At 31.8% G+C, this 14,880-nt stretch overlaps 1 protein-coding gene across 7 annotated transcripts in view; it reads right to left on the reverse strand.

Moving 5' to 3' along the window:
• The window catches only part of LOC118737631 (bestrophin-2), a 50,754-nt gene that overhangs the window by 32,231 nt on the left and 3,643 nt on the right, over nt 1–14,880 (reverse strand). Inside the window, exon 1 of one of the 7 annotated variants that reach the window (XM_036468257.1) lies at nt 7,666–7,745. The exons of the other annotated variants lie outside the window; for them this stretch is intronic. The gene's annotated coding sequence lies outside the window, so the exon portion shown is untranslated. Of the gene's footprint in view, nt 1–7,665; nt 7,746–14,880 lie in introns of those variants that run through there. 7 annotated transcript variants of the gene reach the window in all.

A 14,880-nucleotide genomic window follows, 5' to 3' on the forward strand; every position in this document is an offset into this window, starting at 1 on the left:
ATATGAAGTGGTTGACACGAACTTGTAAAGAAATTTCTGTACGAAAAATAAAGAAAATTCTGAAAAAAATCTGCAAGAAATTCGTCACAAAACAGCATTATTTTCATTGCTTTACCGATTTTCTTCCGAAATCTCGTAAAGGAATCAAAGTGTGCACAGTTTATTTTATTTTAGAAAATTCTGCAAATTTCGGATGAGATCTTTACAAATTCTTTAAATTTACAATTCAGAATACTCTGAAAAAATGGTTTGCAGTATACAAACATTAATAATTGTGTATCTATGTATATTAGGCTGGGTCGATTTTGTATGGGGGAAAATAAAAGGCATTTGACCGTATTGTAATAGTAATATTATGATGAATTGATTTAAAAACTTATCTTTAGCCCGCGCGATTGAATCAAAGTGTATGAATTTTGAAAATGAAACTTTGGCTTGTAATATCTATGGAATGCGTTAATTGTTATAAACAGGACGATATATCAAATTAAGGGTTATTAAATTTAGTACCTCACGTTCATTTATAATTTTTCAAAATGTCTGCAAGTTTTTAAAATATTAAGATAAAACTTACAAAAACTATAATTTTCCCTTATGAATTTTCAATTCTTCATTACTTTCACTTTACTCTCTTTAGCAACCAAGTGAAAAATACAAAAACGTGAGACGAGATTTATTTCAAATGTTTTAGTGCTTTCGGATGTTTATTTAATATTTAAATGGCCATGGTCTTGGTCATCGTTCCCAAAATTTGCAAAACTTCGCAAACTATAGCTAATATTAAAAAAAAAGATTAGAATATTTGGAACCAGCGGCCTAAATGCACGCCAGCAATATTAATGCTGGGCTGCGAGAAATGATATTTGACTTTATCTTTTGCGTTAACGGTTTCATTATCTAATAATATGCACAAAACCTTTTTGTTGAACACAGAATTTTTAACAAGAATTGTTCTTATTCGACTAGTGTGCTGTGGGTCACTTGGCGATCGATACGCGGGCTCTTACAATTAAAGTAAAAGACTAATATCTTGCAGGCTTGTTGTTGACTTCATGATACAATATATTTTCACTATTACCAAGGAATTTGAGAAAAACTAGATTTTCCACCCGCCCTAATGTATATGCCACAGTATGAGTGTGATTCTAAAATTTTGATTTAAATAAGCAATTAAAAAGATGTGGTGGAAGAGATTTTTTTTTCGATATAATTCAAACACACACTTCGAAATTCCAGCAATCTTTTGATATTGAATATTTAATTAACAATTTTTCTGCAAAATTCCAACAATAGGTTTTAGATATAATCCAGTAGAAATAGGGAAATGAAATTCGTGTGCTCGTCCATATGTTTATACAAATGTGAGTACATACATACATACATATGTACATATATCGATTATGCTCTGCAGTAACGACACAACTCAAATTATAACAATTTTAAGTAGTGCCAAATAAAGTTTCGCGTTTCATAATTTACAGTCGACCTGTAGGGCAAATTAGTTACTTTTCAAATTATTGCTCCTTTTGATAGATTCAGTAAGGATTAGACATGGATTAGACAATGATTAGAAACATGTGCCAATGTTCAGTAGTAAGGGTTGCCAACTTCGATTTTGTGACAAATAACACAATTGCGCCCCAGAAAAATATGCTTATTATCTCCTTTAGTTTTCGAGATAAATAACTAAAATTGTATCGGTTACTTAGTACAAATTAAGTTAAAAATGCTGTCAACCCAACCTAATTAAGATCTTTCGAATAGCGTTATCTACAATTTTTGGATATTTCCTTTAGTTTCCGAGATATTGTGGGCGTTCACACTTGTCTGGTTATCAGTATATCGGATTAAAAAATGTTATTTTATGCCGATAAACGTGATAACATTATAAATTTGTATGGAATTTATAATTTTATCATGTACATATATCGGTCGTTTTGTGACGTTAGATGACCACCGCTAGTGTATTTTATTGTTGCAAAGTGAATAAAAAACATAATCGCATAGCCAGATATCCTGATATCCAGACAAGTGTGAAAATCCGTCGTATGTCCTACAAAGTGGCTGCAAAATTGTTGGCAAATGTAGCATACGGCAAAATTTTACTAAAGAAAATCCTTCATAAACTCAAAAATAATTAACAACAAGCAATAAAAATAAAACCATTTAGGAATTTTGTGAACCAGTCTCCTTCTACGAGACTTTGGAGAAAATCAATCGTCGCGTTTTTGTGAAATTGCATTCCAAACTTTGGGCAATTTAATTATTTCAACATTTAATACTGAGTAATTTTAAATCGGTTGAAAAGACAATTGCAAATATATGTATCACATATTTTTACATTTTTATTTATTAAAAGTGCATACAATTCAAATTGAAAATTTTAAAGCTGTAGCTGGGCGTGCAGAGATACCTGCTGTTACTTGTTAGCTCTCAGAATGTCCGGGTTGGAATTTCAACAAAGACAGCATGTGGAAATGGTACTAATTTTTTTTTTTATGTCTTGGAAATATGAAAAATTATCGGTAAAGTGCAGATCGAAAGCCTGTTCAAATGAAAAAGTGCTTTAAGGCAATTGCATTTTAAAGCAGTCGAAATCAAATGCAGAGTTGTATAATTGGCTGCTTCCTAGGACATCGCAATGTTAAAGTAAACAGTTCGTTTCAAGGAAGAAATTCAGATCTTCAATTAGTTGTGGTGGGTAAATGACGGGTGGAACATCAATATTTAAACTAGCTTCTTTCCGAAATGGGTAAATACTGCATTCATATATGTAAGTATGTAGATATGTATACATATATGAAATCCACGGTTATGCTGATGGAACTGAATAAGACCAGTGCAGCTGTTTTTGATGAACTTGACCTGCGACGATATAAAAGAATACGTTTGATGCATGCATGTATGTTTGTACTTCATAATAACAAATAGCCGCCAGGGAAATGTTTCATAACACCAAGCCTTCAAATGTATTTACGTACGTAGATTTCTTTCAATAAGCATCGTCACTGTATACAACAAACAGGTCAAAAGGAATGAGCGCTTTCATTTGTTTTCTGCATTGGCTTATAAAAACAACGCAGCAAATCTGCTGACATGCGATCGCGAAAGAAATTAAAAAATTCTGAATGCCTTTTGGGCATTGACATAAAGCAATTGAATGCTGGTGCGAAAAACACAAAACTATTATTATACAAACATGTTCGTGTACCGAAAATGACGTTTTTTCTTTGTCCACCGTAGAACAAATGCCCTTTTGCAAATTTTGACCTAAAATTTTACACTACTTATTATATTATGTACGGCCACCGCAACTGAGTGGTTAGAGGTGCGTTATACCTACCCGGTAGGAATCAGATTCGATGGGGTGCACGATATCTATACAGGTAACACATGTGGAATGTGCTGATATTAATATTGATATCGTTATTGATACATTTATCGATAATGATCCCAACAAAGTATAGGTGATGGTATAGAAAAAACTTCGATAATGATATCGATAAGTATCTTTAATCACTTCGAAATGGGGGTGCTATTGTATTGGCCAATACTGTATATCGATACCTCGATGAATTTCAAAAACATAAAATCTTCTACAAATTTGCATAAGAAGTTCTCGTCCACACTTTTTTAATTTGATTTAAATTTACTGCAAAAAAATTTATTTGAAATATTTTAAAAAATGACAGTAAAAAATAAATCTGGGATATTGCTCTGAAACCCACTATTATTTACTGAACGAAATCGGAAAAATTTGTACAGCTCAGAGAGTTTTTGTACAATTAAGGTCTGGATAACACTTTTTAAAGAGGGAAAAATATAGTTTGTTTTAGATAAACCACCAGGTATCGGTTTAATACAAAGGTTCTGTCCATCCGCTATCGAGTTTTGCGAATTTTTAATAAAAAACTGTATTACACTCTGCATTTAACTCATATATTAAGATCACATATTAGGTCATAATACGCCAAAAATATCATAATTTACAAGTAGTCTCCAGAATAATCTGTATTTTAGTGAAATTCAATCCTGGGTAAAAGATAAACAGACACTAAAGGTTTTTTAAAAATTTTGCAAATATGTAGCTGGTAAGGGGTGTCAAAAATTGATATTTTTAAAAAATAATTTAAAAATTGTTAAATTTTCACTAAATAAAATTTCTAAATACGTATTTCTAAAAAATGTCTTGAATCGATATTTGGTAATTACGGACCACTTATCGAACATTTTTCCCTTCCGATAGAGTAGAGGTGGCGAGTATTGGTAGAAGTTTAAGTGCCACTTTATAAACATGTGATGGTTCTCCCTTTAAAGTAGCCCAGACAGCTAGTGGATTGGGATTATCCACACAACTAATGTTGTATCTCAATTGGAATTCCACCAGCGATATCTTGATCGGCGTTTAAAATTTTGTACCTTACGCATTGGTCAAATGCGAACAAAGGCTGTCTGTAGAAACTTACATAAACTCATGGAGAGAAACCTTCTTGCATTAAATTATTAAAATAAACTTGTTAGAAGAAAAGTTTTAATTTAAGAGACTCTACTGCAAATAAGTTTAAAAAAGTCGCTAGTCGAAAGTGAAAAGTCGACTTCAATCGACTTCCATAAACTGAAAGTCGATAACCAACATTCGAATTGCAGGTGTAAAAAGTCGGTTTTGGTCGAAAATCGACCTCGATTTTGCCATCCCTACAACTAACAAGTGGAAAAAGTGTCAAATCAGGGTCCGCGATTAATCGATTTTCGATTTAATTGATTTAAAACCGGCATCTCTAGTTTATAACAAACCTGCCTGTCCCGGAAACTTATTAAAGGCGGTTAAAAATTAAGGGCCTCTCCAATTTGCGCTCTAATAGGTTTGTCTGTAATTTTATTCTAAATGGAATTGTGAATGGAGTTCGATTTCAGTGGAAAATGCCCTTTGTATTGCTCTAAGTACAAGTATATTCTAGTTTTCGTATGACAAATGCGCGAGTAATACAAGTATATAAAATTCCAATTTCCTGTATACATATGTACATCACGATGGTCCTCTGCAATAACGACACAACTCAAAAATTCACATTTTTCGGTAGAGGCAATTAAAGATTTTGTGTTTCCTAATCAGCAATAATATGTCTCGGAACATAATTATTCCAAATTATTTACAGTTATTCTATAGGGGAAATTCGTAAGCTCTCAAATTATGACTTTTTTCTGAAGATTTAGTAAGGATTGTACTGAAAAAATTCGAAATAAGTAACAACTCTTATGTAGCTAAACGCAAATAACTCCACAGGTATTAAGGCGCACGATTGGTACCTTTTTACAGATTTTTACATTTTTTATATTGGGCTATTGGTAAAAAATAAAAATATTGGTCCAAAAATTTTTTATGTAGTCGCACGAATGGTACAATATAGCGGACTTCTATTGAAAATTTTGCACAAATTGTTTTTCGTCATTGGGATAAAGAAAAATATGTGTGCACGAATGGGATACAATTTTCACCAAAATTTGGGCGAATGTCCAATCGTGTGGCACTGCCTTTAGAACAATAGCACAATTCGAAAAATGTTGTTATTTACCATAAAAGCATCACTAACCTGTCGACAGTTTGAGACTAATGCCAATATTAATGATAAATTTAAAACAAGTGCCACTGTTCACTAATAGGGGTTGCCTACTTCGATTTTGTGACAAATGGCACAACTGCGCCCCCTATCGATTGGGAAAAACTAAGCATATGTCGATTTGCCACAGAAAAATATGGTTCATTTATAAACCGAATCCTCTATATAACTCAAATAACGTGAAATTTCGAGTTATGCCGTTATTGCAGAGGACTATCTATATGTGCATACATACATACCACAGTAATTAAGTATATGTTTTGATGTCGCGTGCAAAATTGTGGTGGGTTCGCCGTAAATTGCATAGCAATGAGTTATCAGATGAATATCACAAACCGCAACAAGTCAGCTGACAATGAAAATGAAACTACAAGTAAATTACATTGCAGAGAAAAAATGACGCTTGCAATCAAGTTAGAAGGTAAAAGGGAAGAGCAGAATATCTACAGATATGCACATACATATACATACATACATAATGTATGTACGTAGATATTTTAGGAAATGCTTACACCCAAGGCATGTTCAACAAGGTAGAAGTGACAACCAGCTCGAACTCTATTGTAGCTAAAGCCAAGTCAAGTCAAGCAAGTAGTCAAAAAATTGCAACCAAACAATTTAACCCTTTGAGGTGCGAGTGCTACTTTTACTAGGAACACATGTTTATGTTTTTATTTGCTAAATGTTTCGTTTCTGATTTAAATATTTAATTAAAAAAAAAAATCTGGAAATTATCAAAAAAAAAAAATTCTTTAACATCTTCTTTTAAATTTATATAAAGACTTAACTAAAATTTTTTTTTTAACTTTTTGCAATTACAGATCTCTTCCCTGTTTAAGTTGTTCTGAAACCTGGTTATAAAAGAATACGCTTACGATATTTTGCTGCAGTGGACGAGTAATAAAAACATCGCGTGGAAATGATTTTCACAGACACGGGAAAAAAATTACAATCGAACTAAATCTTGTAACTTGGAATTTAGGCACCTTGAAATGTCGCAACACTTTAACGTTTGGGCTCTTACCACATACAGCGCATCACGCATAGTTTCTGCTACTTTTGATTTCTGTAGTAAAAAAAAAACAACAAAAAAAAAACGTAATTCAAAACAATCTTACAGTACTCAATTGAAGTTTGAATGAAAGATACAAAACGCCAACTTGAAAACTGTTTAAAGGTATTCATCATTTGCCATTATAAGCGGTGTTCAAAAGAGACAACTATCAAAATCACTACTACTTACTTATGTATGCATAAAAGTCCATATGTATGTTCCAAATACCGAAAAAATTATATTGTTTCTTTAACCATTTTCTATAATGAACTATGTTTTATAGGACCCATAAAAACGACAAATGGGTCCCCCATTGCATTTTTTGAGGTTTTAGGGATTCTATATCGATCCGATCAAAAAAATATTGATTTTCAAGAGTTCTATACCATTTCTACGAAAACTTGTTTTTTCCCATATAAAATACATGGAAAAACTGGGGTAAAGTTTTTTTTTCGATATGGAACAATCCTAGGGGTGAGAGCAATAAAATTCCGACTTTACTTTTTCCCCCACATGCATTTTTGGACCACCCTAATGTACATACGTACATATGTATTTATGTGCATGTCTCATGCACTGCTACATGCAAAATCCAAAAAAATAAAAAAATTAAAGCACTATAATGGAGGGCAACTTCTCACTGCGCTCATGATGAATAGTTTGCACTAACCTATTTGAAGCTAACTAACTAGATAGCTAACAAAGTACTCAGCTGGTTTATGTACATTTTACTTTTCTAATCAACTACCCTGAGATGATTTGCGTTTATTAAAAGAAGCAAACAAATCGGAAAACAGCTTGAGAGACAGTGCATTCGCAGAAAATGTTTGTAAACACTTACATCGGAGAAAGTTTCGAAGCATCTCAAAATATTTGTCTTCTATGCAGTGTACGGACTTCGCAGAAATTAATAGTAGTAGATTTTACATACAACAAAAGGTCTAAGTTGGTAGATTTTGTTAAAAGAACCAATATTTAACATTTTTTACTCACATATATTGGAAAGAACATGGCGATAAGATGGTGTTGCCAGAGCTGCTGGATTTTCGCCTCGCTGGTTCTTAATGTCAAAATTATGTATGTATGTATTTGTTATAATTATTACTGCCATTATGCGTGAAATTTGTTAGTGTAAACTATCTAATATTGTTTATTGTCTCAAATATTTTTTAAATTAAAAAATCGAACTCGCTACCAAATTTCGTAATCCCAAAAAGATTTTTGATTAAAATTTGAATCCATCAAGGGTGTCGTGATTCGGGTCCTGTAATAATCTAAAAATTAGTTTGGTCACAAAATAACGTATTGCAACCAAAAAATATTTATAGAAACAACTGATATACCATGGATGCAATTGCATATTTAAATTGGTTATGGTCGAGTTCACTTTTCATTTATATAATAGGTGTGTTCGATACAAAATATGTATAAACCGCATTTATTAAAATCTCTTTATTGGTAAAAGAGGTAGAAAATAAAATACAGCTAAAAAGTTAGTAGATCTACCAATAAAGTGGCAAAGTCCGTGCACTGCTTCTGTGTACACAGATGCAACATACATACTTAAATACAGATGGATGTGGGAAGTTCTAACTTGTGTTTAGTTGATATTGGCTACAAAGCTGTCTGCCGCCAAGTCAAAAGTCGATTCCGCCACTAAGATGACCTCATTGGGTACTTCGGGTGAGAAAACTAGCAGACAGATGCATGCTTGTATGCTTATGTGTGTTAATCGCGTATTTTATTATTACAAAAGTACGAATGAGTTAAAGAGTACACACATGATTGGAAGTCAATAAAAAATTGAACGGAATTAAGCCAGCATAAATTAGAGCACACATGCAGGGTGGGCAAAGTAAGACCGGCCAATGTTGAACACGAATAACTTTTTAATCTTTTAATATAAGCAATTGTATTTTTATTTTTGCAGATTGTAAATAAATTTTTAGAACTTGGTAATATTTTCTGAAAGTATATATATCCAGTAATAAAGTACTCGATGGATTTGCAAAAGTTGGCTTGTATTTTTATTTTATGGCCTACTAATGTTTTCATGTCCCGGCCTAAGTAGTTTGCAAAAACTTGGAAAAATGGTAAATTAAAGGTCAAGACATTTATGGTAAAATTGCCTGGGAAATATTTTCTTAGAACATTTTAACCCATTAGCTCCGGCTTGAAAGGGTCGTTTTGACCTCTAATCCTCTAACGAACTTCCAAATTGGTTTTTTGGACGGGTTTCTTGAATTAAGGCTCAAAACGACCCCTTCGGCGGGCTTTTGATATTGCCGTTCTATGAAAATATTTCCTATGTAATTTTATTGGTCTTAACCTTTAATTTCGGAGGGAGGGATATGGAGACATTACTTAGTAGGCCATAAAATAAAAATGCGAACTAACTTTTGCAAATCCATCGAGTGTTTTATTACTGGATATGTATAATTTTAGAAAATATTAGCAAAGTCCGGGCTAGTTTCAATTGCCATAAAATTGTTTACTAACAGTAAACAACGACTTATTAATAGTATAGAATTTTTCCATTCTTCCCACTGATCAATTGTTATGATTTTGATTAAATGTATGGAGTTTGGTCAACAGTTTTGAGAAACGTGGTTCAGTGGTCAACCAAATGGGAAGAGGCGCTCACCAAAATTCTGCCACTGTATAGAACTTGAAAGCTTTGCGGCAGAGTGTTGCAAATGATGTATCTATGTCAACTCGTCGCCGTTTCGGCCAATTGGGCATTTCCAGAACAGTATCGCGGAAATTTTTTAAGTTGGATTTTAAGATGCATACTTATAAAATTGTGCTAGCACTGCTTTCGCAAGACCAACAACAATGTGAAATTTTAGCGATCGTTTGATTTCAAAAAATTCAGATTTTCCCAGAAACCTTGTGCATGTCCTATTTGTGAGACTTTAGCTGTCATATATACAAATCAAGTGAATGCTAAAGCAGAATCGCTTTTAACTTCAATAAACTCAATCGATAAATTTGGGGTAGTAACCAGTGAACTAAGTAATGTACTGTGGAATCCTTCCACGGCGGGAAAGAAGAAGAAGGGCTGCTCTCACTAAATACAGTAAACTCATAAGATGCTCCAAGACGGAAATGTGGAAGCAAAAATGTGAGTCAATATAGATACTCCGGCATTAATTCAGTGATGGATTGATGTTATCAACGCTCCGCTGATCTGTTCATTTAGGACAAATTATTCGTGGGAATACATATCATATATAATACCGCCTACAAATATATGTATCTCAAGACATAGATATGTACACTATCGGGTGCATAGAAATCATGGTCACTGAGCGTGATATAACATCGTCTCTAGGCAACAACTCCGTGAATATCAGTGCCATATGGGGTAGTGATATATGTGAATTGTTTCTTGACTGCTAGTTGAACCACTTCATCCACATAAGTCGCGAAAAAGTCAGAGTTTTCATCTGGCCAAGCACCATAACCTTAGAAAAGTTACAGGAAAAGAAGAACACAATGCAGTGAAATAAATCTCCATAAATAGATCCACAAACAGCAACAAAACAAACTACAGAAAAATTCTTTTCAACCAGACAACCTAATAGCCGGCAAGCGTGAACAACCACACTGACAATGTTGCATTTTAAAATTTAATTTATTTTCCATCTGTTTCTTCAGATTGTGCCACTGTGCAACTAAAAACTTCAAATCGCTACCAGACATGACTTGAAAGGTAATTAATAACATCTAGAAGAAACTGAGAAGGAAACGAAAGCCATTATAAAGAACTATGCGAATAAGAGAATATAAATTGAACAGAGAAGAAAAATGAAAATAAAAAAGAAGACAAATTAAAAAGCCGACATTGTTAGCCATACAAACCTATGTTTCTACGTAGTTAGATACATATGTGCATATATACTTATATATCGACAGCTGAAAATGCAAAAAGACGTAACAGCATCGTATATGAAATGGAAAATGTCGTGACTAATATTTTTAATATATTTTTCATAAAATGTTTATATGAATTCTATCATATAAATCAAAATGTGAATTTTGAAATTTGTTTAGTTATGACTATTTGCATTTTAACAATGATGTTTATTACGTCTTTTTGCATTTCAGGTGACGATATGTATGTATCTAAATATGTATCATTTATTTGCTTTGAATTCAATTTTCGCACTAAAAATATGACATCATTTCCAGTTTTTTAAACCATTACTCTAAGCCGAAGTTGTTTTCATTCAAAATTCAGTTTTTATTTGTTTAGGTTTATATGTACTTACATATTTTCATTTTTTTGTTTGTAGTTTGGTTTTGGTTCTCAACTCATTTGCTGTTACGCTGAAATACCGATGCTAATGAGTGAACAAGTAATGCTTATTATGTCCGAGTATTTACATGAAAATACAGTATTTGCATAACTGATTGTAATATATGTATGAAAAAACGAAATTTGTAATCAGTGATGATAAAAGTATATCTTCTCAAAGTTTCAGATCTCTCAGAAAGTGAAGTGCTTGACTAATTATTTCTCTACTTTTAATATACTGTATGTATAAAAAATAAATTGGGACACGATATTTTTTTCAAATTTTGCTTATTTATTATTTTTTTTGTTAAGTTTAGCTCATCATCTTACAAAAACCATTTAAATTCGTATTTCAAACACTGTACAAAAATTATAAAAATTCCGCAAAATTGCATCTTAATCAGATTTTTTAGAATTTTTCTGAGTAGGTATATAGTTTTAAAATTAAATTTTACTAGAATGAAGTGGAAGTATCAAGTTGCTAAAAAAACGCGTTGGTTTTTCGCAATTTTTAGCGCATTTTCTTCTGTTTTGTATGGAAAAAAATGCTTAATACATTCAGAATAAAAATTATCAAAAATCAACGCAATTTTGTAGAAACTTAAAACTTGCGCTTTACTAAAAAAAATTATAAAAAATATAAAAAATATAAAAAGTTGAAAATTTAGATACAATTTTGCTGAGTTTTTATAATTTTTGCACTAAGTTTGTAATAAGAATTTATACGGATAATGAATGCTCTATACTTTTATAAAAAAATAATTAATATAAGATAAATAAAAGAAAAATGGATAAAATTTGTTAAAATGTCATGTCCCTATTTAATTTTCCACCACTGTATGTATATTTTTAAAATATGTTTATCCAAAAGGCGTTAAATAAATGTATATATGGTTTAAACATTCGTTGTTTCCGTGAAGGGTTTAACATTTTTTGTTCGTACATTTTTATGAGATTTGGTACATTTTTTTTCTGACGTTTGATACAGTTGCGAAAAATTCAATTATCTTCCCTGTTTGTAATTAGCGTGAAATTTAAAAGTTGCGCTTATGTCACGATGTGTGAATTTGGTATCTCTGCCAAACTAGTACGGCTAAACCTCTCCGAGCCGTTTGATACTAAACGAGGTTTCAGACAGAGCGAGTCAAAAATATAATAGAAGCTGTAGAAACAAACCGCTCAGGTAAACATTTTTATAAGAGTGTTTAATGTACCACAATTCAGGTATATTTAAGAAAAGAGTTCTGATTGGCTAAAATGTGTGAAGAAGAGACGAAGAGTACACCAAAATCAGAAAAGCGAAGCACAAGGAGCACAAAATAAATTGAGTATAAAATAAAACAAATGTACTCTAGTATTTTTAACGCGATGGTTAATGTATTTTTTACAGATAATTTAGACAAGATTTAGCTTAAGTTATCATCGCCCATATCTGCTGATATTATAAAAGCCTAGATGTGCAATTTACATTAGGGTGGTCTAAAATGAGTAAAGTCGGAATTTTAATGCTCTTACCCCCTAAGATTGTTTTATATCGGAAAAATATACCCCTACTTTTGATGTTGAAATCAAAAAAATATTTAGAGGTTAATCAATATTTTTCGATCGGAAAACTCTGGTTTTCTTCAGGAGACTTCCAATAACAATACCCAATTGCGTATTTAACCATTTTTTACTAGTAAAGATAATTTAATTATCCCCCCATTGCATTTGTTGGCATTTTCTGGGGGTTTTGGCGGACCTATAAAATATAGTTGCTATGAAAAAATGGTTAAATAAATTAATGGGTATTATTATTGGGATCTCCTGAAGAGAAACAGAGTCTTCCGATTGAAAAATATGGATTTTCAAATATTATATACCATTTCTACGAAAAGTGTTTTTTTCCCATATAAAATACATAGAAAACTAAGAGCGCTTTCAGCGACCTCTAAATATTTTTTGATTTAAACATAAAAAATAGGGGTATGTTTTTCGGTATAAAACAATCCTAGGGGTGAGAGCACAAAACTTCCGACTTTAATTTTTCACATGCATATAACACATTCACACATACATATGTACATATGTATGTTAGCTGTGCTGTACACACAGTAAAAAAAAAAATGTGCTCGCCGAGCGTAGGAGCTGGAGCGTTGATTAAGAGAAAAAGTAAACAAAAGGCGACAACATGCGAACATACGTTTATATATACATTATACATTGGTACATGCATACTTATGTATGTATATACTGTATATATACAATATGTTTAATTGTCGTAGAGCAATAAACCAACTGTTTAGAATAGTTTTTAAACAGAAGGGATCAACATGAAACTGGCAGCGACAACTTTTAACAGCAGACAGTATAATGAGCAATAAATAGGTAAAATGATTAAAATAATAGTTAGAAAATGGAATGACCGCTAAGGGCGCTCTATCCCAAAGAGCTGCGAAATTATAAAATCTATATTACGTAACAGTTAAATTTAAATGCAAAATCAACTAAATATGGTGTATAAAGTTTTATATTTTTATGAATGACGAATTAAAAGAGATAACAGCTGCCAGATAAAGCCTAACAACAAATGTTGAAAGTAAGGTGCTACTTTCTTATCAAAGACGCCAAAAAATTTTGTTGAGGGTGCTGACTTTGATAAAATAAATAAGAATGTATAAGTGTCATTGAAAGAGCGCCAAATATTTACCATGTGCTGGAAAGCCCACTGTTTACTTTTTAGTGAATGATATTTCAATATCGGGTACAAGTATGTACATACATACGACTACATATGCATTTCGAAAATATTTTTATCCTTTAAATATCTACATCATGAGCCTTTTTGAACTTTATTTCGAGAGGTTAATTTGAAAAAGCATAAGGTAGTTGAATTGTTCAACAAAAGAACACGCTTAAACAGACTCGAAATATCAAGTATTAAAGGGCTAAAGAATTTTACGAAAAAATTTCTTACAAAATTTTACTATGAAGCAAAGCTTTTTAAATAAATTTTTTCATTATATGTATCTTAATTTACACGCACACATTTGAAATAATGGATAGTCAAAATTTTAAGTTTTTTATTAAAACTGAACCTTTGCTGCCATTTTTAATGAACACAAAAAAGTAAGTGCGCCTGGGCCACATTGTAAAAGTGAAACTTACGTTACATACCTACATAGTTTGTCTCATAACCAATACAGTGGGCATCCAATATAACGAATATTATGTTGTTCGCCTATTTCGTAATATCGAAAAATTCGTTAAATCGAGTGATTCTTCTGTGAAGAAAAATCGGGACATTTCTAAAGCATCGAATCCGAACATACAATTTTGTTTTTAGAATAAAAATACATTGGTAACATCTTTTAATACAAAATAAAGAGAAAAAAATTTGAGGAATGATCGCAAACATGTATAAACACAATATACATATGTACATATATGTATATGTATATGTATCTACAGTTTATATTTTCCAAGCTTTTTTCCACTGGGATTTTTTTTCAAATCCCTTAATATCAAAAGTAACTTGAAGTTAACACACATATACATATACATACATACATATTTTCTGAAGTTAAACTACCGTTGACGTAACGAAACATTTGCTTTTTACTAGAACGCGAAGTTTCAGCGTTCGTTTTATCGAATATTAAAAATCGTTTGCATTCATAATTTTCACGATACGTCGAGCCGAAAATTCGTTATTCCGAAAGTTCGTTATACTGGACGTGCACGTGCATACATATTTATTCATTTCACTGGTTCAAAATTGTGAATAAAACGACAGGATAATTAATATAATCTTCTTAGCTTAAGGTTATATTTTACCTTTTTTTCTATCTAATATCGATAACATAATCGATAAAATATAGCTAACCAAATCGATAACAAAATCGATACAAATATGGATAACCAAATCG

This window comes from Rhagoletis pomonella, unplaced genomic scaffold, assembly GCF_013731165.1.
Source record: "Rhagoletis pomonella isolate Grant_MI unplaced genomic scaffold, Rhpom_1.0 Rhpom_scaffold_00004, whole genome shotgun sequence".
NCBI classification, from domain to species: domain Eukaryota; kingdom Metazoa; phylum Arthropoda; class Insecta; order Diptera; family Tephritidae; genus Rhagoletis; species Rhagoletis pomonella.